The sequence below is a fragment of the Narcine bancroftii genome, chromosome 6, assembly GCF_036971445.1.
Source record: "Narcine bancroftii isolate sNarBan1 chromosome 6, sNarBan1.hap1, whole genome shotgun sequence".
Taxonomy (NCBI): Eukaryota; Metazoa; Chordata; class Chondrichthyes; order Torpediniformes; family Narcinidae; genus Narcine; species Narcine bancroftii.
The window spans coordinates 167196771-167221902 of NC_091474.1; the positions used below are offsets into that span (position 1 = coordinate 167196771).

Sequence of the window (25132 nt, forward strand, 5' to 3'; positions counted from 1 at the left end):
TGGAGGGAAAGTAATGTTATTCTGTTGTTTAAAGGCTCCAGAAGTAACCCTGGAAATTATAGGCTGGTGAGTGTAATGCCAGTAATGGATAAATAATTGGAAGAGATCAGATACACAAGTATTTGAATAGCCAGGGACTGATTAGGGATAGTCAAAATGGCTTTGTGTGTTTTAGGTCATTTTTAATTTTTTTCGAGGAGGTTAGTTGACAAAGGAAAGGCTGTGGAAAGTTGTGTACATGGACTTTAGTAAGGTCATTGGCAAGGTCCCACATGGGAGGTTAGTCAGGAAGGTTCAGCCGCTTAGTATTCATGGTGAAGTCGTAAACTGGGTTCGACATTGGCTGGACAGGAGAAGACAAAGGCCCTTTTTCCCTTGGCATCCCCGTTAATTGGCCGTGAAGTGTCCCAGGATAGGAAGCCATTTGTGCTGTTTCCACTGGGCCACTTTTAACTAGGTCACTGACTGCTTTTCACTTGAACACAACACATCCCTGAGGATTGGAGAGTCTCCCTTCAAATGGAATGGATGGAAGTTGTCCTTTTTCCACTGGTTAAATCAGCTTGGTGGCATCAGCTGACATCAGGGATATGATGAGGGGTAGAGGCCATCAATCTCCAGTGTGATTTGATGCTGGCATGCTGATTGTTTTCTTTTTCCACTGGACCCTTAACCTGTTAATTCCTGGGACAAGGTGTCAGTGGAAAAGAGGCTAATGAATAGTGGTGGATGATTGCTTCTCAGACTGGAGGCCTGTGACTAGTGATATGCCTCAGAGATTAGTGTTGGGACCATTGTTGTTTATCATTCAGATCATTGATGTAGATGCAATGTGGTAAATTGGATCAGTAAGTTTGCAGATGATACTAAGATTGGAGGCGTAGTGGATAGTGAAGAAGGTTTTCAAAGCTTGCAGAGGGATCTAGACCATCTAGAAAAATGGGCTGAGAAATGGTAGATGAAAGGTAATACATTCAAGGATGAGGTATTGCATTTTAGAAGGACAAACCAAGAAGGGACATGTATAATAAATGGTAGTTGTAAATGGTAGGGTTGTAAAGAGAGCTTTTGGCACATTGACCTTCATAAATTGAGTATTGAGTATAGGAGTTGGGATGTTATGGTATAACATTGGTGAGATAGAAAGAGTGCAGAGAAGATTTACTAGGATGTTGCGGGGGCATCAGGAACTGAGTTACAGGGAAAGTTTAAACAGGTTAGGACTTTATTCCCTGGAGCATAGAAGAATGAGGGGAGATTTGATTGCAACATTTAAAATTATGGGGGCAATAGTCAGAGTAAATATAGGTTGGCTTTTTCCACTGAGAATAGATGTGATACAAACCAGAGGATATGAATTAAGGGTGAAAGAAGAAAAGTTTAGGGGGAACATGAAGGGGAACTTCACACAGTGGGAGTGTGGAATGAACTGCTGGCTGAAGTGATGAATGTGGGCTCAATTTTAACATTTAAGAAGAATTTGGACAGGTACATGGATGGGAGGGGAATGGAGTGCTATGGACTTGGTGCAATTTAGTGGGCCAAGGCAAAAAAAAATAGTTTGGCATGGACTAGATGGGCTGAAGTGGCCCGTTTCTGTGCTGTAATTTTCTGTGGTTCTATATTGAATTAAAAAATGATCTCTAACCATAATTCAAGTGAACATGAAAGCCAGTTGAGGTCTGTATTTCAAAGCATTTTGGAGTTTTGTTCTAATTATTATCCTGGTGTTGGGTAGAGGAGTGGGTCATAGGCTGGTAATGTTGGGATGCAAAGGGGAAAATCTCAGAGATTTGTATGTCATGGGGTTATATAGTTTGGTTAAAAGTGATCATTTGAAATAAAGATGTCAGTTTTTAATTCAAGTGCAAGCCAGGTGTATGTAAAGGACTAATTCGTACAGGTGTTCCAAAAACATTTCATGACCAGTGAATTTTGAATTGTACTCACTGTAAGATGTTGTGAAAGTTATCACAAGAATGTCTTTTTTCTCAAAAAAGAATTTAAAAAAAATGTTCCTTTTGGTGAAGGTTGAATGAGGACATTTTTTTTCTGATTAACTGGGGAAATGTCCAGCCTTCCATTTAATTGTATTATGAGATTTTGTGTATTCAATCAAATTAATTTTGTGTATCCATTCAGTGCTTTATTGAAAATATATTGTTTCTAGCAATGTAGTTGCCCTGAAACAGCCATGGAAGTTATTGCACCGAAATAGCCATGGAAGTTATATGTGATAATGTTTGGAATATATGTTAATGGGAGTAGTAGAAGAAGAACCAAATGGCATGAGAGCAATTTCAGTAGAAGTTTTATGTGAGAGATTGGGTTTTAAGGTGGTGACTGACTATTCATAGGAAAGGATCAGGTCTGGCTGCTTGAGCTATGAATGTGCAGGAGAATTTGCTGTTGGGGAAAAGTACAAAAATAACAATGTGGAGACATGAATGACACGTTTGGTATGAATGGCGGGGATGCTTCAGGACCCCTCATTAGTTTTAGTGTACAGGTAAAAGTGATATTTGTCGGTTCATTTTCAGTTTAATTCAGGAAGGATAAACTGGTAACTGCCGAGTTATGTGGGGGTTGTGTTCATAGAATGTGATTCACATCTTGTTTATCTTTAACATGATGCTGTGTCATCTGTGCATGGATTAAGAAAGTCGAGTTGAACAAGAATGTTTGTATTTATTTATATATTTCCCGGTTTTGAAAAATGTGAGAACTAATTCTATATTTCAGTGATATCTCAAATGATTTATGAATGGCTTTAATGCCTGTATATGTTACTGTAACTTCACTAGCTTCACATTGCTTCAGGATGTAATGAAGTTGTGAAAAATTCTTTGGTGTATAAGGATATTGGGTAATTTTCAGGAACATTGATTTATGATGACTTGGTCTAATTTTGTTCTTTCAAATTACTCAAGTTTGACAACAACAGACTATCATGAAGTGTGACACAAAATAATGTGCAGCATTTGCAGATTTACATCAATGGATTTATTATGGCATTTTTCATGGTAGGTTGAAAGGATATAGTTTTTTTAAACTTGTCTGTCATCCTCCTATTGCAGGTTTTTGAATTCTGCTCTGTCTCTTTCTTGCTCTTTCCATTTTTGTTGCTCCTAATTAAAAAGGAATATTCAAACCTAAACGTCATGTGGCTTAAAGAGAAGTTGTTGAACTTTCAAGAAATGATTTTCTTGTGAAGGTTATGCAACTGTACCCTGCAGTTTATCACACTTCCTTAATTGCCCAAACACTGTCTTTTATTAGAATTAGTTTCAAACAGTTCCTTTGGTCTTGTATCACTTCGTTGCTGCCTGGAGCACTTACTGTATGTTCTGAAGTGCTTTATTCATGACAGTGCCTTCCTTTGTTGCTACTGTATGTCTTTTGCCAAATAACTTTCTTTTGGCTATGTTTTGAAGGAAGGTGAGTAGAAGTTGTTTTGTTCATCCCCCGTCGTCGTCCCCCTCGTCGTTCCGCCCCTGCTGCTTCTTATTCTTTGAACAAAACATCATAAACCTGTTATTTCTTTGGCAGAATTAAATCTACACTTTCCCTTTCTCTTTCCTCTGGCTGATTCTGTTGCTTTCATGCCAACATTTTTTTCATGTGCTTACCTTTGGCATATTTTTAAAAAAAAAAGTGTATTTGCATCATGATTCCATTATTGAATGTCCTTTCTCTTACCACAGTCCGATTTGGCTGACAAATTCTATGCCTCCAGTGGTCTTTTTTACAGATCATGCATCAGGGAGCTTCCTTGGGTAATGTTAGAAATCAAATACAGGTACTAAAGAACAAAAATATGCAGGTACATCACAGAGTAACATTCTCTCAGTGTAGTTGCACTTTACAACACAAAATGCACATATTATCTAGATTCTTTGACTTGGAAAGCACAATTGATGTTATAAATGTGTCACTTGTTCCTCCTAAATGATTATAAACTGAGTTTGACTCTATTCTTGCTGTTACCTTTTAATACAAGTAATTGTAAGGCAACAGAAGGGATCATTAAAAAAGGCAGCAATTTTCTACTTCTTTCTAATAGTGTGTTTTGGTCTCTGAATTCAGTGATAAATGATATGTTTAGCGTATTTGTATGTAGACTTTGTATAGTGAATTGGTAGAGTTAAATTGAAGGCATAATGGAAGGGACTTGTTCTGTTTTTCTTTTTCAATCTTTCTTTATTTTTTATAATAAATACAGTACAATGAAGAAAAAGGAATGAAACCTCACTGGAAGTAGCAAAAGACACCAACGTGTGTGTGTGTGTGTTGTAAAATATATTATACATATATATATATATATATAAAACCACCTAACCTACTCTATTTAAATAAAAGAAAACTAACAAAAAAAAAACCCCATCTGAGCAGTTTATCCTGAAGGTTACCTATACAGGTACACAGTCCTTTATCCGGAACCCTTGCGGGACAGTGCGTCCCAATTTCAAATTTTTCCGGATTTCAGAAAGCCCACATGAATTGTGCTGCTGTATCCACCCCCAACCTCTTCCAGTTGCCCTGCCATCTCCCCCAACCCCCCTTCGCCTGCCCGACTCGCGCTGCCAGTTTCCCCCCCCCTGCCGTCCCCGCCTGACTCGCGCCGCCAGTCTCACCCCCTTGCCCGCCCCCGCCCGACTTGCACAGCCAATCTCCCAGCAGTCCAACTCGTGCTGCCAGTTTCTCGCCCGCCGGACTTGTGCTGCCAGTCTCTCAGCTGTCTGACTCACGCTGCCGGTCTCTGGCCTGTTGGACTCGTGCTGCCGGTCTCTCGCCCGCCGGACTCGCGCTCCCGGTCTCTTCCCCCGCCCCGCCCAACCGACTCGCCTGCCGGTCTCTCCCCCCACCCAACCGACTTGCCTGCCGGTCTCCCCCTCTGCCTGCCCAACTCATGCTGCTGGTCTCTTCCTGCTGGTCTCTCGACTCGAGCTGTCGCCTCTCTCCCCACTTGCCGGATTTTGGAGCTTTCCGGATTTTAGATGTCTGGATAAAGGATCATGTACCTGTATTTTGTAGCTTTTGATTCATACCATGAATCAAAAAACAAAAGTGAGAATATATCTCATCTGGAAGAGTGAGTACATCTAATCACATTAAAAAACATTTAGATCAAATGGAAATAAGACATAAAAGGTCACCATTTATCTTCAAATTTCACCAATGAATCAAATATATATCTAATTTTTTCTAAACTGAAACAGGACATAATATGAGTGAACCATTGAAACACTGTTGGAGGTTTAGGGTCTTTCCATTTGAATAAGATGGCACTTATAGCCAACAAAGTTCTGTGTCATCCATCTCTGAAGTCCCTTTCACACTTGCATTTGAAAGTGGGAATTAACTGGCAATTTACCGGGTCACCTGGTATGTTGGGTCCAAATCGATCCGGGAATTAACCACCGAGGGAGGTAGTATCAAAGTTCATTCGTTTAAAATTGGCTCCAATGTGAAGAGACGACCTGGTTTGCTGGGTCCCATTAGTGATGTACTGATGGTGTCCTTCCATAGTGTTAGAATGACTACAAACAGTCCTCATGCTGTTCAGAAATTTGAACATTGGAGTTTAAAAAAATTCAGTTACTTCCAGCATTTCTGATGGTTGGTTGGGTGGTTGGTTATGTGTGCGATTCATTGCCGGTGCGATTATTTTTCCCATGCTTGCTATAAATTGTGCGCATATGCTTCATTACAAGTGCATCTTTCCCACAACTTGTATGTGTTTTATTCCTGCTACCACTTTGCCATGCTCGCATATGCTGTGCATATGTGTGTTATCCCCATTACCCTTTTCCCACACCTGTCTTTTGTAAATAAAATCATTTACTAAAAAATGGCATTCAGTGTCCTTGCTTTTGAGACCCATCGAATAACACCCACACACGCACCCTCCACCCAGAGAGTGAGGGATTGGAGTGAGGTGTGGGTAATCTCCTTATAGAACAAAGACTTCACTACCTACAAGTTCATAATACATCACTCAGTAGGTTGGACTCCCCTTAGCTCCATGATACTGGGTTGGAAATGTGAAAGGGTGCAGGAACTGTTTTTTCTTGGGTCTAGTGTGAACAGCCCTACTTGTATAAAAAATGGGTCATTTGCATGCCACAGAGGTCAGCAGAATCACAAATGGTAATGAGGAAGCATACAGCAGGAAAATAGATCAGCTTGTTGAGTGGTGTAATGACAACAACCTTGCGCTCATCATCAGCAAAACCAAGGAGATGATTGTGGACTTCAGGAGGAAGTCAGGGGAATACGACACAGTCCTCAATGAGGGCTCAGTTGTGGGAAGGGTCAAGAATTTCAAATTCCTGGGTGTTCACATCTCCAAGGATCTTTTCTGGAGCCTCCATGTTGATGAAATCACAAAGAAGGCTCACCAGAAACTACTTTGTGAGGTGTCTGAGGAGATTCAGTAGGTCACCGAAGGCTCTCGAAAACTTCTACAGGTGTACTGTGGAGAGCATTCTGGCTGGTTGCATCACTGCCTGGTATGGAGGTGCCAACTCTCAAGACAAGAATAAACTCTAAAGGGTTGTTAACTTGGTCTGCGACATCACAAGCACCAGACTTCACTCTACAAGAGGCGGTGTCTTAAAAAAGCAGCCTCTATCCTCAAAGACCCTCACCCACCCAGGCTGCTACCTTTGGGGGAGGGGGGGGAGGTTCAGGAGCCTAAAAATGAGCACTCAATGGCACAAGGACAGTTTCTTTCCCATTGCCATGATTCTTGCATAATCAATGAACCAAAGACACTGTCTTACTTGTCGTGCACTATTTTTTTATATATAATAATGTTGTAAGATGGTTGTAATATGAATGTTTGCTCTATGATGCTTCCGCAAAACACCAAATTTCATGACTTGTTCATGACAATAAATTTTGATTCAATTTAGTGGGCAGCCAATGTGAAAAAGCCTTGAGACTCAAATCTCAAGAGTGTATTTTTCATAAGATTGTGTCATCTTTACCTATTCTCCTTCTGGGAAAAGGAAAATCCATATCTCTTTAATTGTTGCAAAGGGTCCAGATGAGGAAGGTAATTGCATTTCAATGGAAAAAAATATAAATATTAAATGGATTGAAGATGTATAAGTAGATGGGGACATTTTTATTTGATCTTTATGGGATTCACAGCTCTATAGGCAATGCCACAGAAACCAGCAGGTCTGTGTTATTCTGTGGAGTTATGACGGTTTTCTTGCAGCTACTCTCAGCAGGTACCTCCTCACATATCTTTGCTTTTGACTGCAAGGCTCCTGTAAAGAGCATTTTTGAGTTGCCTGCTGAGATTCTGTGTTTCTTTTTCCCTGCTCTGCAGCCCCAACCCTGGCAGTGATGAAGATCAGCTGCTCATTTTGTCTGAGTTATTATGTTCTTGATAGCTCTGATGTTTCATAGCATTTCAGGTTTATCCTCATTCTCATTAGAATATTTGTACTAAAGACAGATTTGAAGCATTTGAAACTGTGTTCAACTATCGGTGCCAAGTAGATAATACAGCTTGCCTTCCATTTGAGATTCCCACTCTTGCATATTTGATGAATACCTTATAATATCAAGAAACATTTCAGAGTACTGAAAATGGAAAAGGCTTTGGAAACAGACATAATCTCATCTGTTGTACTGAAGATCTGTTTTCAGATTGAGTTGCACTTGTAGCCAAACTACTATTTCAAATATGAGACAAAGAAGCTGAACTTCAAGGAAGAGGTGAGAGTGACTAAAATTTGACAAATTTGGCATCTTGCTTTTCCATTTCAATATTGATCTTCATCACTGGGAATCCCAATTAAAACTAGAGGGACAACAGCTCATATTCTGACTGTATAGTCTCTAAACCAATGGTTTGAACCTGGAATTTTCTAATTTCAGGTAACCCTTCCTTCCTGTGTTTCCCCTCTCTCCTTCTCCTTTCAATCTACTCTTTCCCAAATGGCCCCCACTTTTAAATCTACATAAAGCCTTCTCATCCCTCCCCTTCCTGGATTTTGTTAATAGTCCGCATTATCACCTTTACTGATCAGCCACAGCAGTTGTCTCCACCTTCACCCACCTGGCTCCATCTGTCCTTATCTTTTCTGCTTCCACTTATCACCCATCTGCCTCTGTCCCTGAATTCCACCCTTCTTTCTACCTCACCTGGCTCCTTCATTCTTCTTCAATCTACATCATCTACTGCCTCCTATCTCATCCCTCTTCCCATCAAACTTTCCTCTGTCTATTGTCGAAATGCAGGTTCTTGAGCTAAAAAATCAACCATTCCTTCCTCCGACTAAGACTCAACTCTCTGAGTTTCTCCAGGAGTTATTTTTAAACACAGAATTGGGAGCAACAGACCAGTGCATAGCACCCAAGTGGAAGAACGCCCTCCAGGCAAGAAGGAGAAGCCTGGGAGAAGACCCTGCAGGGGTAGGAGATGCAGGACTTGGCAGCTGAAGGACTTGCACCAGACTGCAGGCTATCTGTGGACACTGGCTTATGAGAGCCGGGTACAGGGACCTGGATTTAAGAGCAATGATCACGTAAGGTTCCAAAAGGGCTGGCGCCTTGGAGCTCAGATTTACTGCTGGATCTGACTGGTGGTTGTGGGTGTACAGTAGGTAGTGGCAACTGAAGGAGATGCTGGGATCCATGGACACGATGTCTCTGAAGGGACTCTCTTTGTTTCTTTTTCTCATCTTGGTTGTGGCATCTGTTATGTAGTGTCTCTTGTGTGTCTTTATGGGTAAACAAATTTTGTATATTAATGTACATTTCAATAAAGGAACCTGAACTGTGGTCTAATTAGGGTTACATAGAACGAAAGTGTGGTCTAACGAGAGTTTTATAGAGCTGCAACATTACCTCTTGGCTCTTGAGCAAAACGTTCCAGGCACCCTCTGCTCTCTTTTTAAAAAAAAAACTTATCCATGATTTCTCCCATAAACTTTCCTTCTCTTACCTTCTACAGATGTTCTCTGGTGTTTGCTGCTGTCACCCTAGGAACAAAGTGCTGGCTGTCCACCCTCAATGTTTGTTTCTCACAATCTTGTAGAACTCTCATCTTTCTTCGCTCCAAAGAAAAAAAGCTCCAGCTGTGTTAACTTTGCCTCATAAGACACATTCTCCAATCCATGGAAAATCCTAGTAAATTTCCTTTGTATTCTATCTAAAAATTCCATATCCTTCCTGTAACGAGGTGACCAGAACTAAACACAATATTCCGAGTGTAGTCTAACCAGAGTTTGAAAGAGCTGAAACTCTTGAGGCTCTTGAACTCAATCCCCTGGACTAGTGAAGGCCAGCATACCATAAGATTTTGTAGCTAATCTATCAACCTGTGAGGCAATTTTGAAAGATCTGTGGCACTGGACCCCAAAGTCCCTCTTCTTCCACACTAATAAGGATCCTACCATTAACCATATACTCCACCTTCAAGTTCAACCTTCTAAACTGTAACACTTCATACATTCCTGAATCAAACTCCTCTGCTGCTTCTCCACCCAAATCTGGATCCTATGCATAATGTGATGGTATGATGAGGAGAGTGTATCCCTTCCCTGCTCTAAGAGTTGTAGTTTGGATAGATTGAAAATTAAGTATTAAGAAAAAGAAAGCAATTAAACTTGATTTTTGTTGTATTTTGCTCGTCTCATTTCAGTGTATTGTGGATGCTGTAGTTATTTCCCTCCTTTGCTGTTTGATAACTTCGTGTGGGTCATTTGTGGCAAGAATTCAGAGAAATTATTTAAAAAAAACTGGTTATATTGTCAGATTCTGAAATATTGAGGGATATAGATGGACATCTATTTTCTACTGGTACTGGCATTTGATCTTTGATGTAGTCTGCACACAATCATTTGAGTTAGGTTTAAAACAATTGTCAATCTAATTCTGTAAACAATAATCCAAAATACAACCCATGATTTCTTCTCATTCCTCAGAGAATTTTGGGCATATTTTGGGTCACTGAGACACCTTTGGACAGACCTTAGCATTTGATGAGCATTATGTTAGAATTTAATTTTGAGTTTAGTTTGTTGGATTGCCAATTGTAAAGGAATGTAAAGGAATAAACCAATGGCCCTAGAATGACTGAAGTACAAAATATGTTCACAACTGACAGTGTAGTCAGGTGTATGTTAACATGATCTAAGAATTTCCATTTTATTGAGGTTTTAAGCCGTTTTGTTGAAATAAAGCTTGTGCCAAGGAACATTTTGCTGAGTATTCAGTGAAAGAAAGCTGAAGTTAGTGGAAATCTGTAATCAAGCCTGTTGACCTGAAACATTTACTTTCTCCAGAGATGCTTCTGACCTGTTGAGTGCTTGCGGTATTTCATGCTGCCACTTGCTGAGTTACTTTTGTTGAACTTTTAGTTGCTAAGTTTCAAGAAAACAGAAAAGAACAACTGTTTAAAGGGAGAGGGGGTTAGTTTGGATGTTGGATCGTGAGCATGCTAGAGGATTACAAGATTTTGAAATTTGTACACATTAATGCTTTGAGATAGGCTAAAAATGTGCTTTGCCATTGCTAAGTCATCTACATTTTAAAGGCATTGTTACTAAAATTACTTTTGGTGCAAATTGTGTAGGGCCATTTTTCTGATTATCCCATTTTCAAATTTTGGTGTAACACAAGGTTATTTAGAACTTATTTCAAATTTTGATGTAGTAATAATAGCTCACCAAATAGTTGGTTTAAATGTTGGCGGATATTTGAGTGGGTGGATGTAGATGCTGAAGGAAATTTGAAATTCTCTGTTTGCCCTGAGGCACCTCCTTCATGGATCTCCCTTTCCTGTGTTTACTTGATTTACAGAATAATGAACATTGCTACAAATGTGAAGAAGAATACTGCCTTCTTGTTTGATGTTTTACCACATATATGGAGCAGAACATCCATTTTTCTTTTACAACCCAATTTGGTTTTTAAGTTTTTCATGATTATTGACAGTATTTTAAATTAGATTAAACTAAGAGGAACATTTATTAATTTGATCAAAAGATTTTGGTATTTCCAGCTCTGTCAACAAAGATCCAATTCCATCTCTTCCTCCCTGATCCACTTAATCTATCTTGCCTTCCCCACTTGGGACTGATGAGACTTATGAAATGTTGGTATAATTTCACAAGATAATGTATGAATTCAAACCTTACTTTGTGTTTGAGTGTCATAACACAAAGGAATACCATTTCTAACCTTGGGGAAAGGCAATAAGAGTATAAACTTAATGATGCCTCAAAAGGGGTAAGTGTGTTGAATTGATTGAAATATCATAAACATATACCTGTAGTGTGAAAACAATTAAGAGAAAGTAACATCTATTTGAGATGTGGCCATTGTCATTGACTGCTATCTCTCTATTATTCTGAGCCTTTTCATTTTAAACATGCTTATTTTTTATCTCTGGGTATTTGAAATACTCTAGATCAGTGGTGTCAAACTCAAATTCACGGAGGGCCAAAATTAAAAACTTGGACTAAGTCGAGGGCCGAACTAAATATTTATTGAAAATTTTCAACAACATCTGCATGTTTTCTCTTCTTTCAACATATGTAATGTTAAACTTTAGGATATAACTTTAGGAGGATAATGTTACAGGTCAGGAGTAGGTAGCTCAAGTTCACCCTTTGCTTGACCGGAGGGAAACATATTTGGTCCCTGTGGAGATGTAGTCAGCATTCAAAGGCTGTGTCCATTTTGGCCTGCATCAGGACTCAGCATTTCCTGCGCACTCCTCAGGCTCTCGGCCTCTACTCACCCTCGACCCACCATCCCTCTACCTGACCAGTCCTTTACCCAACCTCTACTCACCCCTCACTCCACTCGCTCTGCCTCTACCCACCCCATCCTATACACGCCCCTCTACTGCCTCTCCCCTCAACCTGTTCCTCCCTCTACCCATCTCTCACCCTCTAATCACCCCTCCCCTACTCGCCCTGCCCCTCCCCTTTTACCTCTTCCCTATCCACCCCTCCTTCTACTCATCCCTCCCTCTAACTGCCCCTCGCACCATCATTACTTCCCCTGCCCATTACTCCTCACCTACACCCTCTGCCCACCCCTGCTTACCCACCCACTCAGGCCCAGCTCGCTGCCGATCAGCCTTTGCGGAACAGCGGGGGCCGTGCACAGCCTGCCATGTCCGTCGCGCCGACAGGAAATCACAGGCGCTCGCCAATCTGCCGCACCGCTCGACAGGTGGGAGAAGTGACTGGTTGTGCGGGGAGCCTTCCAACTGGCTTGCCGGCTGATGACATCGACAGACTTCTCGTGTTACAATTTTGTTTTCCCCGTTCTCAAAGTTTGCACGGTCAACGTGCAACACTCTTGCTCCCTCCGTGTCCCGTGGATCTGATGCCCGGGTGTTGTTAGGATTCCCAGCAGAAGGTTTGTGGAACTTTAGCATTCTGGATTTCTTTTTGAGAATATTCTGGCCATCTTTTAAGGGAGTGGTTTTAGGGGGGGAGGGGATAGTTAGGGGGTGGGGAAGGATGTGCAATGAAGGGGGAGGATGATGGGGGTGACATTACCAAAAAACAGCATCGGCTCTCGCTGCAGGGCGGGCCACCTCTAATACATTTTTGAAATGATCTTGCGGGCCAAATATTATTATATCACGGGCCAAATTTGGCCCGCAGGCCAGAGTTTGACATGTGTGCTTTAGATGCTCAGTGGACTGACCTAGAGCATTAACTCTGTTTTATTTTATACAGATGCTGCACAACTTGAGGATGCCAACATTTTCCGATTAGTTATAATGCTGTTTATTAAATAAATCCTTTCACTTTCAATACCTTATCATTTGATTAGATTGAAATTTATGTTTATTATTTTTTTCTTCCCCCTTCTCATTTCTGCAAAATGATTGCAATTTTGCTGATTTGTAGAATCTATGTTAAGGAAGTGTAAGTAGACTCCAACATTTGATAGTCTACCATTGAGGATACTAAAAAAACTTTTGGTGAAATGTCACTGGAGGTAACCCTATAGAAAGTATTGAGACTCACATTGGATCCAAGATGCTGTTGATTTCAATGGGAATTGTGAGGTTGTGGATCAGAAGGCAAAGGTGAAAAGAAGCTGTTTTATTTTAAAAAAATTATTTTCTATTTTAATTAACCCCATTATTCTTTGTTGTAATATTTTTAATTTTGTACCTCATTTTTAACAGTGTCTCCAAAGTGCTAGCTTTCAAGGTTGTTAGTGATATTTTATGGACATTGCTGTTCCTGTAACCAGACTGTTGAAGGTTGGGACATTTTGGGTCTCCACATTCATACCAGGGTAAGAATGGAAATGCCAGGTCTCCTGTAATTATTCTGAATGTGGAGAAGAATAGGATCTGTTTAACAAGGTCCAATTGATTGAAATTGCTCTATTTGTTTTCTGCCGTGAAATCTTTAAATGTTTAACTTTTCATGAATCAGGGTGCAGAGTTCTGCAATGCATGGACTTAGGAAGCATCTGTATTGCAGGCAAATGACTATGTCCTTTCTACCTGCAGTTATGGACTGATGGAAAAGTTTATGCTTTTAGAATGGCATTTGACAAGATCCCCCATGGTAGCCTTGCTCAGAAAGTCATGTGGCATGGGACCCTCATGACTTTCTGGCTGTGTGGATTCAGAATTGGCCTGTATGCAGAAGACAGAGGGTAGTAGTAAATGGAACGTATTTTGACTGGAGGTCAGTGACTAGTGGAGTTCTGCAGGGATTTGTTCTGGGACCCCTGCTCTTAGTGATTTTTATAAATGATCTGGACAAAAAAGTAGAGGGATGGGTTAGTAAGTTTGCAGATGTCATGAATGTTGGCGGTGTTGTGCATACAGTTGAAGGCTGTCGTAGGTTACAACAGGATATAGATAGGATGCATTGTTAGGCAGAGAAGTGGCAGATGTAGTTCAATCGGATAAGTGTGAAGTGATACATTTTAGAAGATAGAACTTGAAGGTGGAGTACATGATAAATGGCAGCATTTTTAGCAGTGTATAAGAGCATAGGAACTTGGAGTCCAATCCATAGATTTCTCAAGGTTGCTGCGCAAGTTGAAAGGGGAGTTATGAAAGCTTCTGGTATGTTGGTCTTCATTAGTCAGGGGATTGAGTTCAAGAGCTGTGATGTAATGTTGCAGCTCTATATAATTCTGGTTAGACCACACTTGGAATATTGTGTTCAATTCTGGTTGCTTCATTACAAGAAGTATGTGGAGGGTGCAGAGGAGATTTACCAGGATGCTGCCTGGATTATAGAATGTGGATTCTGAGACAAGGTTAACAGAGCTAGTACTTTTCTCTTTGGAGCAAAGAAGGATGAGAGATCACAAGATTATGAAGTCAAAGATAGGGTGGACTGCCAGCATCTTTTTCCCAGAGCAACAAAGGCATAGACCAAGGTACATCTATATAAAGTTAGGGGAGATGTCAGGAGTATTTTTTATTTTTATTTTTTACACAGAGTCCTAGCTCGGGGTAGTGGTGGAGCTGGCACAATAGGGACATTGTAAGGACTCTTTGACAAGTCCATGGATGCAAGAAAAATAGAGGTGTGAGGTGGGAAGGTTGAATAGGTTTATCTTGACCGGCACAACATTGTGGGCTGTAATGTTCTATGTTCTCTCCATGAATGTGGGGTTTAGGTGTCTTTGCATTCTGTGAGATGCAACGGAGGTCTTCTGTAGCAAACGTAATTACACGAGGATAGGAAGCAGAGACTGTTCGTGACCATGACATCAATGAGCAAAACAGCCAAAGCATTCTTGTGGTTGTTATAGGTCAGAAATTAGGACATGAAACACAGTTTGTACATTGGCTCTTGAAGTAGCACAGTTTTAAGAGAAATGATGGTATTGAATGATTATGCATGAATTATTCTTTATCAGCACAGCATCACTTTTGAAAAAAAACTTTCAATAATGCTTTATAATTGATTAATACGTAGAAAAATGGATAGATGTCAGCTTCCAAAACACTTGTGACCTGAAATTCTATGCTGCAACAATGAAATTTCATGTGTTCAGTTATCAAATGTGAGGGCCACTGAATTTATCTACAAAAATGAATGGTCCACAATGAATGCTTTCCTGACTCATTGCCAACAAGACTTTGAGAGATTCACACTTGATGTAGTGGTTGAAGTATAAATCAAGACTGAAGTTGGAGGAGGTGGCTGACTGGCTTGTGAGTAAAAACCAAAAATAATCTTCCAAGAGAAATTTCACTGCTCTTGATTTCAGAAACTGTTTGGTTCTATGAAATTAGAACAGTTTCATGCTGTGGTAACATATCATTCTATGATATTCTATGATTGAGTCCCACTCAACTCCACTGCCTGGCCTTCTCCCAGTGATTTTTGATCCCCTGGCAAATCAAGAACCTCTGCCTTAAATGTTCTTAATGACTTGGCCTCCACAACTGCTTGTAGCAACAAATTCCACAAATTTACCACCCTCTAGGTAAAGAAATTCCTCTGTATTTCTTTCTGTTCTAAGCAGATGCCATTCAATCCAGGAGTTGTGCCCTCTTTTCCAAGACTCTCCCACCATGAGAAACATCTATTTTTTCCATGCCTTTCAACATTCAAATGTTTAATTCTCTTAAATTCCAATGAGTACAGTCCAAGAGCTGACAAATGCTCCTCACGTCATATCTCTTTCAACCAGGAATCATCCTTGTTAACCTCCTTTGAACCCTCTCCAATGTCAGCATAACCTTTCTTAAATGAGGAGCCTAAATCTGCTCACAATGCTCCAAGCCAGAGGTCCCCAAACTTTTTAAATCGTCAATCTCTTCAAGGACTATGTGGTCCCTCATTGAACCCCAGGCATGGAATCCTGGCACTGGACGGGGTGGAGGGTGAGCAGGGGTGTGATGCTGGGTAGGGTGGCCAAACATTATGTTTTACACTGGACGGTCTGGGTTTTGACTCATCTGTTCTCCATCCAGTGCTACCTCGAGCTGGACGCTAATTAGTTCTCCATTTTGGGGTGTTGTAGACACCCCACCACATGACCCCCTGGTTGGTCCCATTGATCACTTTGGAGACCCCTACTCCAAGCGGTCTTACGGGTACCCTAAAAAATGTCAACATTTTTTGCTTCATGAGCTGCCTCAGACTCCACAAGATTCTCCAAACCTACTGAAAGTATAAACCAACTAACCTCAGTGGTTGTCTCCCAGGCCAATATCCTCAGCATTAAAGGCTATTATTACAATTGGTTTTGATGAACCTGCAATGCTGTTTTCATCCCTGACACCAGTCTGAAGGGTCAGCACATCCTTTCATAAATGAGGAGCCCAAAACTGCTCACAATACTCTGGTGCCTTATAAAGCCTCAACTTCACTTTCCTGCTTTTGTATTCTATTCCTCTTGAAATGAATGTCAGCGCTACATTTACCTTGTTCACCACTAACTCAACCTTCAGGCTGAGGACTCCCATTTGCATCTGGGTATTTTTAATTTCCATTTAGAAAATTGTCTGTTATCTTTAGCCCCCTTCACACTTGCAAGTGGTCCCAGGAATTAACAGCCGATCAGCCTTTAAAAGGTGTAGTGTGAAAGGAAAATTGTCTCAATGCTAGCGTCAGATAACGTTATCTCATGTCGGGGATTGACAGCCTCAACCCTTAGTACAATCCCTGGCATCTGTAGACACCAACATTGTAATCAGGCAAGTGTAGAATGGGCAATTGCATTGTGGGATTGAAATTATCCAAGTTTTTGTGTGAGTGCAGGAATATGAAGGAAGAAGAGATTAAAATGAAGATATAAACTTTGCTGTGGGAAAGTTGCAGTGGGGTGGGGGGAGAGAGAGGAAATAAATACTAATAGTGGACAATTTTTAAAGTGTGGTGAAAGTTGGTAGCTCTGTTGCGCACAATTTATAAAGACTGTGGAAAAAAAACGATGACAAATCTGACTTCCCAGAATGCTGTGCGTCAGAGAAACCCACCATGAGTGCTCCTTGCATGCAGCCGTGCAAACAGCCCTTTCTCTGCCGCATGGAATTCTGGGAGGGCAAGTCCAGCATCGCTTTTTCCCCATGGTATTTCTCTATTGTGCCAGATAGTGCTACCAACTTTTCTACATTGTTTAAATTGTGTGCAATAGTGCTACTAACTTTCCCATGGTCTTTATAAATTGTGCGCTACTGTGCTAACAACTTTCTCATGCTGCTTAAAAATTGTCTATTGCTATTTATTGCTAGCATTTTCCCACGGTCACTTATAAAGGTTTATATAGGTTGGCACAACAACAACAGAGGCTGAAGGGCTCATACTGAGCTGTACATAAAGCATTATTATGTTATAATTAGGCATGATTAATTTTGTTTGAATATAAAATCATAATACATTGATCAGGATTTAGGGCAGGTCGATCATCACTCGATGCATCATGACGCCACTGGTAGAAGGTAAACAGTCCCAACCCCGGGGATGGCTCATTGCAAGTGTGAAAGTGCTCAGTGTCCCAGTTAGGAGTGGTCAAAGTGTGAAAAGCCAAATCCCCATTCCTATCCTGGGACACCGAACTGCCTAATTAGTGGGACGCAAGTGTGAAAGCAGCTTATTTCTCCTACCAGAGTGCTTGACTGTCCACTTTCTGGCATATTTCATTGCCACTTTTCTGCCCATTCTCCTAATTCATCTAAGTCTTTCGGCAGCCTCCCTGATTCCTCAACACTACCTGCTCCTTGTTAGTGTGTGCAATCTTGGCCACAAAGCCACTCATTCCATAATCTAAATCACTATTATACAACACAAAAAGAAGTGGCTGCAACCCTGACCCTTGTGGAACCCCTGTTTAAATGGCAGCCAACCAGAATATTTTCCCTGTATTCCAACTCTCTGTGTGTTGTGAAATGAATCCTATTTTGATCAGAAGATTTTGTTATAGAGGTATGCCGTCCATTGATTTGAAGATTCAATTTTATGAAAACTTGCATATGACTTCCTTACACACCTATTGTAACATGAATCCATGATTAATAATGTTTGGTTAATTAAATTGTAAAATACAATTAGCTATTTTTATTGACATTGTAAATATGCTCTTTGTATTTTGTTATTTTTAAAATTCTGCCCTGCTTAATTTGCTATTGTATTTGTCCTTTATGTATGTGGTTAAATCTTGCTACGTGTTTGATAATGCAAGTTTAAATATGATCAGATTCATTTCAGAAATAGTAGAAGAAATGTAGAAATAGGCGATGAGTCAGCATACAGGAGGGAGATTGAAAATTTGGCTGAATGGCTCACCAACAACCTCGCACTCAATGTCACTAAAACCAAGGAGCTGATTGTTGACTTCAGAAAGGGAAAGCCAGAGGTATACAATCCAGTGACCATTGGGGAATCAGAGGATCTTTACTGGACCCAACATACTAATGTCATTGTGAAGAAAACACGTCAGTGCCTCTACTTCCTCAGGAGTCTGTGGAGGTTTCGTATGACATTGAAAACCTTGGCAAATTTCTACAAATGTGTAGCAGAAAATGTGCTGAGTGGCTGCATCACAATCTGGTATGGGGATACTAATATCCCTGAGCCTAAAGCCCTGCAAAAGGTAGTGTATACAGCCTCGGACATCACAGGCAAAACCTATTGAGAACATCTACTGCCATCAGAAAGCAGCAGCAATCATCAAGGATTCACATCACCAAACACACTATCTGTTCTTGCTGCTACCATCAGGAAAGAGGTATCAGTGCCATAGGACTCTTACTTTTGCACCTTACTTCATTTTCTTTACATTTCTTTATTTGTTTACATGTGGACATAGCTTCTTGAGTATAGTTTTTTGCACTACAAATAAGTGGTAATTTTGCCTTACCGGCAGGAAAAAAAGACTCTCAGGATTGTATGTGATGTTATGCATATGCTCAGACAATCTGAACTTTGAAATATCATAAATTCTGCATTTTTAAAGGGGAGAACCTAGTTTTGGAGGAATTTTGTTGGGATTCAAAGTTCAAATATTAGTGGTTGTGATTTTTCAGTTCATTATGCAAAGGTCTATTACCTTCATTAAATTTAATTACTGAAACTGACTAGCTTTGTTGGTAGAGTGAAGCAAAGGAGGAAAAACCCAACACCCAACCCCAACCAACAAATTTTCCCCTGCAACCGCTGCAACCGTGTCTGCCTGTCCCGCATCGGACTTGTCAGCTGACGTGGACATTTACTCCTCCGTAAATCTTCGTCCGTGAAGCCAAGCCAAGAATTATATGTACATAAATCAGTGGGGCCATCTCTATATGAGCAATAAGGCTTCTTTGATTATTTCTTGGAGTTTTTGTAAAGTTTTGTAAAAGTCTGACAGTATCCAGTGAGAAAATGAGATATAAATATTGCTTTACAACCACTGTGCTATAATTTAACTTTGAATTGATTGTAATAACCTTCGATAATATTTCCAAATATAATAGATTTAATCATTTTATTTTGGAGTTCAGCACACTGTAAAAATCTTACCTTTTGTTTGCTTTCACGGTTTGTTCTCTGAGGATAGATACTTCAGTGGGATTAAGCATTCAGCCATCTTGATGCTGAATGCATGGAATTCCCTTGAAATAATTTTTACAACCTGAGAAACCGGGTCAGGAAAAAGGAAGTCCACATGTCAGTGATCTCCTTGACCATTGCAGATAGTTTTCTATGAGGTGGTGATAATTATTATTGCTTGGCCACTGACCAAGAAATGAAGACTTTTGTCAGTTTGTGCAGTGATTTTTAGCTGTCTATTGATATTGAAGCTCCTATCTAATTATTGAAATTGTTGCAAGGTTTAGCTTGGAAATGTGCCAATACACTGAGTCTCTGAAATCTTGTTTCCATCACTAATTATTTTGTTTAAGTTGGTGCACTGTTTTAACATAGAACCATAGAACACTAAAGCACAGAAAACAGACTATTCGGCCCTTCTAGTCTGTGCCAAAACATTATTCCACTAGTTCCACTGAACTCCACCCATTCCATTACCCTCTAGACCTCTCCCATCCATGTATCTATACAGTTTATACTTAAAACTCAAGAGTGAGCCCGCATTTACTATATCAGATGGCAGCTCCTTCCACACTCCCACCACTCTCTGAATAAGTTCCCCCTGAAACTTCCCCCTTTCACCCTAAAGCCATGTCCTCTTGTATTTCTCTCTCCTAATCTGTGGAAAGAGCCTAATCACATTTACTCTGTCTATGCCCCTCATAATTTTGTAAAGCTCTATCAAATATACCCTCATTCTTCTATGCTCCAAGGAATAAAGTCCTAACTTGTTTAATCTTTCCCTGTAACTCAAGACCCATCAACACTAAATCTTCTCTGCACTTTCACTCTTACTGATATCCTTCCTGTAGTTTGGCGACCTGAACTGCATGCAATATTCCAAATTTGGCCTCAACAATGTCTTGTACAACCTCACCATAACATCCCAACTCTTGTACTTAATACTTTGATTTATGAAGGCCAAGATACCGAAAGCTTTCTTTGCAACCCTGTCTACCTGTGAGGCCACTTTCAGGGAATTATGTATCTGCATTCCCAGGTCCCTTTATTCTTCTGCACTCCTCATTGCCCTACCATTTACTGTGTATGTCCTACCTGGGTTTCTCCTTTCAAAGTGCATCACCTCACACTTTTCTGCATTAAATTCCATCTGCCATTTTCTGGCCCATTTTTCTAGTTGGTACAGATCCTGCTGAAAGCTTGGAAAGCCTTTCTCTCTGTCCACAATGCCTCCAATCTTAGTGTCATCAGCAAACTTGTTGATCCAATTTACCACATTTACTGGAATATTGCTGCTTGAAATTCTTCTTGTCGGTTACACATTTTTTCCACCTCTTTAATCTTAATGATGTTTTAACATTTTGTTTCTGAGTCAGTTACTTCAGATTCCTGTGGAGTCATAGCTTTTTAGGTGCAAAATGTAATCTTAAAGTAACAGATGTTTCTGGTACCTGTACTTTTGATATTTTATATATTTGCCTTGTATTACAATATTTTCAAACTGCTCAGATATAAGTGATTAAAGAATAAAGCATAAATAAATTATTATTTTTCCCATTTAATTTAAAGTTCATTAGCAAGATGTTGGATATTTCTGTTTGCATCTAGACAAAATGGTACTGCTACAAATATACAGCTAGTCAGCACTGAATTGCCAACTTTTGATAACAAATAAGGCAAGCTTTCTGAGGGATGTGCATTATAGCAGAAGCTGTATTATTGTTGAATGTTATAGTGAGAGCCTCTGTGTTATTAGGAGATGTGATTAAGTGGTGTCATAATTCATCCATTTGTTTTTCTACAGTAGCTCATCAGAGGAATGATGGCAACGATTATAATGGTCAGTGTCTGTAGTCTAAAAGAAGCTGAAGTCTAGCAGTCTCTGAGATGCCCAGAAGTGGGAGATGAACTCGACAGTATGAATGGTAATGGAGAAAATGCTAAGAACTCCTGACCAACACGTGACATTTTTCTCATCTCCTGGCTCTCTCACACCCCTGTGCTTGGCTTATCCAGTTTCTCATTTCAATACTATTTTAAATTTAACCTCCACAATAGTTTATTAATTTAAAATATGAATTCACTCCACTGGTGGCTAGTTCAGCTTTGTAACATAAGCTGGATTTTGTTCTTGTCGGGTGACATGCTTTGAGGATAGCAGCGCATCACATTCTGTATTAGGGTGCTGAAGTAGGTTTTGGGGGAGATGGGGTAGGAAAACACAGACTTGTTTCAGCTGCATTAGGTGCATGTTTTAATATGGATGATTATGATGTGACGATGTCAGTAAAACTTTAGCCCTTGCATGTCTTGCTCGATTAGATTACCTGGAGTGTGGAAAAGAGGGGAGTGATTAAATTTAGTGAATAGAAAGATTAGTTTTCACCTTTATGTGTGCCTATGGGATATTTGTGTAAATAAATAACTTAGTAGTCATTAAATTATCCATTTTAAGTTGGTTACTAATTTTTATAAAGATGGGCCCTTGTATTAAGTGGAATTGAAAGCTGAAAGCACTGATCTTGCTTTCTTTTTTTAAAGACAAAGTAGCATAACTTTATTTCAGCATCAAATAAATATATGGATAATGCTAACAGGGAATGGCTAGTCAATAAATGTTTTTAATTCTTAAGAAATAAAATTGGTTCCATGAGAAACATTAAATAACTGAAATATATTCATTCATAAATTTTAATTTTAACATTAATTTGTTTACTTTTGTTTTAAAGTCATCTTTTGTTTCTCTGTGCTGAATTCATTTTTATTAATGCTTTTGTTTTTCCTTTTATCTCCTTTTAGGTTTTACAGAATTTCAGTGATGTCCCCTCATAAGAACATGATGGCTATATTTATTTTAAAAGTACAAGTATTATAAATTCTGATTAAAATTATAATATTTCATTGAAACATGAATATTTATTGCTTGTGCAATGTAAAAATTGAATAATCAGAAATTGTATTATTTTACATTCTACCAACAAATGTAACAATCCTTGCATGAATAACAAGTTTTAGTCTATTAATTTAGAGATATAAAGATCAATGTTTCATGTAGCTATTTCAATTTTTTAACATTACTAATTTGATTTTGCCTTTTGACCACACCTAAAGGCGTTTTAAAAGTACTGGCACCAGTCAAAACCACTTTATTGTCGACTGCAAATCTGTACAAACCTATCCCTGCTTTCAACGTGGTAGCTCTGAGTATTAGAGAATGGTGGCGCCAGCATTGTATAATCAATTAAATGTTCAGAACTTAAATTCAAAACCTTTCCAGTTTGATACTGCAAATTGGATTCTGATTTCTGTTCCCAGCCTCACCTGTATGCCCTCAATTCTTCCTGTTTCATTTTTAAAAACTGTAGACTCAAAAGAAAGGGAGAACAAGAGCTTGGGTGTGTAGTATGAAGGCACATGGTTGAAGAGCCATAACTAATGCAAGGGAACAATGTTTTGCAGGCCAGTGAGCATTGTGTCAGTGACAGGGAAATTATTGGAGAAAGCTCCAAAGGATAGAATTTATGTACATTGGGAAAAGCAGGGGCTGATTCAGCAATACCATGGTATTGATTGTGGGAAACCTAGTCTCCTAAATTTGATTTCAGGAGGAAACTAAGAAGATTATTGAAGGCAGGCTGATAGACATTATGAACTTCAGAAAGGAATTTACCAAAGTTTCACTTGGTGACCTAGTACAGAAGGTTAAGACATGTCGGTAACCTTGTACTTGTCAGAATTAGATTCCATCTGCCACCAATCTGTCCAACTATGTGCTTTACCCTTCTGGATTAGGCCACCATGTGAAACTTTGGTAAATTCCTTTCCAAAGCTGCAATTTGTGAAGTTAAATAGCGGTAAAGCATATACAGTAAATATTAGGGTGCTAAGGAATGTTGACCTTGGAGTTCAAGTTCATAGTTTCTTTAAAGTGGCAACACAGACATGCTTGCCTTCATAGTTTGGAGCATAGAATGATATGTTACAACTTTACAAAATGTCAGTTTGGTTGCATTTGGAGTATTGTGAACAGCTCTGCTCATTACTCCATGGGCAGAATGTCTTTGCAGGGGAGAGAGTGCTGGGAAGATTGACTGGAATGTTGGCTACTTGGAAGACTTTAGTTATGGGTAGAGATTGGATAGTCTGGGCTTGATTTCTTTGGAACAAAGAGGTGACCTGAGATCAAGTTCTATAAAAATATACAAAGCAGGGAGATGGTCATAATCTTTTTCACATGGTAGTGGTATCGAAAGCAAGAAAACCTAGGTTTAAGGTGAGAGGAAGGAGTTTTAAAGCAGTGGTTCTCAACCTTTTTCTTTCCACTCACATACCAATTTAAGTAATCCCAATGCCATCGGTGCTCTGAAATTAGTAAGGGATTGATTAAGGTGGTTGTGAGTGGGAAGGGAAAGTTGAGAATTACTGCTCTAGACCCAACTGTTACTGAAATATTTTGCTTGAGAAAAATTGTCATTGGCCCATTTCCTTTGGAGTTATGAAATTGTGCACATAATGCGTCAATTAGGTATGATTAAAACAGTGGATTTCAACCTTTTTCTTTCCACTCACCTTAAGCAATCCCTTGCTAATCACAGAACACCTATGGCATAGGGAATACTGAAAGTGGTATGTGAGTGGAAGGAAAAAGTTTGAGAACCACTGTTTTAAAATGAATTTGAGGGGAAAATTGTTTTACATTGTTGTTGATATCTGCTGCTCGCAGCCAGAAGAGGAGGTGGAATTGGATACAATCACTATGTTTAAGAGATATTTAGACAGACACTTGAACAAGCAAGACATAAAAGGACACAGATCTAATGGGGGAAAATTGGCTTATTGTAGATGGGCAAAAAGATCAGCAATGATTTAGTGAGCTAAAGAGCAGTGCTGTGCACTCTGAGTAAGCAATTTGGGTTTGAAATACACTGAAGTTGTATGCATCTGAAATAAAATTAGAAGGTATGGTAACCGAATTACTGTTTCATGGAGTCCATACTGACTTGTTGGTAATTGACTTTCTTCCATGCTCTAGTGATTCTGTGATTTAGCTTGGTAGCTTAGTTGATCAGAAGTTTTTAGTTTCCAATTTTGGAAATTACTTGGATGGCAAGTTTTAATTTGAAATGTGATTATTAAGTAGATTTCTTTCCTTACATAGAGCTCCCTTATTAAAAGTTCAGATAGTTTTTGACAATTTTGCAGTTGATAATAAAGAAATGTTGATTGGTTAAAATTTTAAAATATTTCTTTAAAAGGAAAAAAACATTGGTTCATTTTCTTTGCTTTAATGATCATAAGTCAATCTTATAAGGGGGAAGAAGAGTAGACAAATTAAAGCACTGGTTGGCCAAAAAAAAAGCACAACAAAGTATATGACTGATGCTAGGTTGGTTGACAATGCAATTAAGAACCAGGGTCATTCAACAAAGTTCAGAGGCTAAGTTATAAAAGGCAAAGAGTAAGTAGTAGATTAGCAGCGAAAGAAAAAAAGTGAATGACAATATTCTATAGCCATTTTACAGGAAAAGAGTTCTAAGGGTAAAGGTATGATTGATCAAAAAGGCCATAAAAAGAAATTTTGTTCATGGAGTTAGCATAAATGAGGTACTAAACTAAATAAGGAT

The 25132-nt window shown here is 39.4% G+C and overlaps 1 protein-coding gene across 4 annotated transcripts in view; it reads left to right on the forward strand.

Annotated features, from left to right (window-relative positions):
• The window catches only part of LOC138736715 (XK-related protein 6-like), a 90061-nt gene that overhangs the window by 58638 nt on the left and 6291 nt on the right, over positions 1-25132 (forward strand). For 3 of the 4 annotated variants that reach the window (XR_011340523.1, XR_011340521.1, XR_011340524.1), the window contains exons 2-3: positions 21313-21433; positions 22308-22368. The gene's annotated coding sequence lies outside the window, so the exon portion shown is untranslated. Of the gene's footprint in view, positions 1-3191; positions 3439-21312; positions 21434-22307; positions 22369-25132 lie in introns of those variants that run through there. The other variant, XR_011340522.1, reaches the window with a different exon arrangement.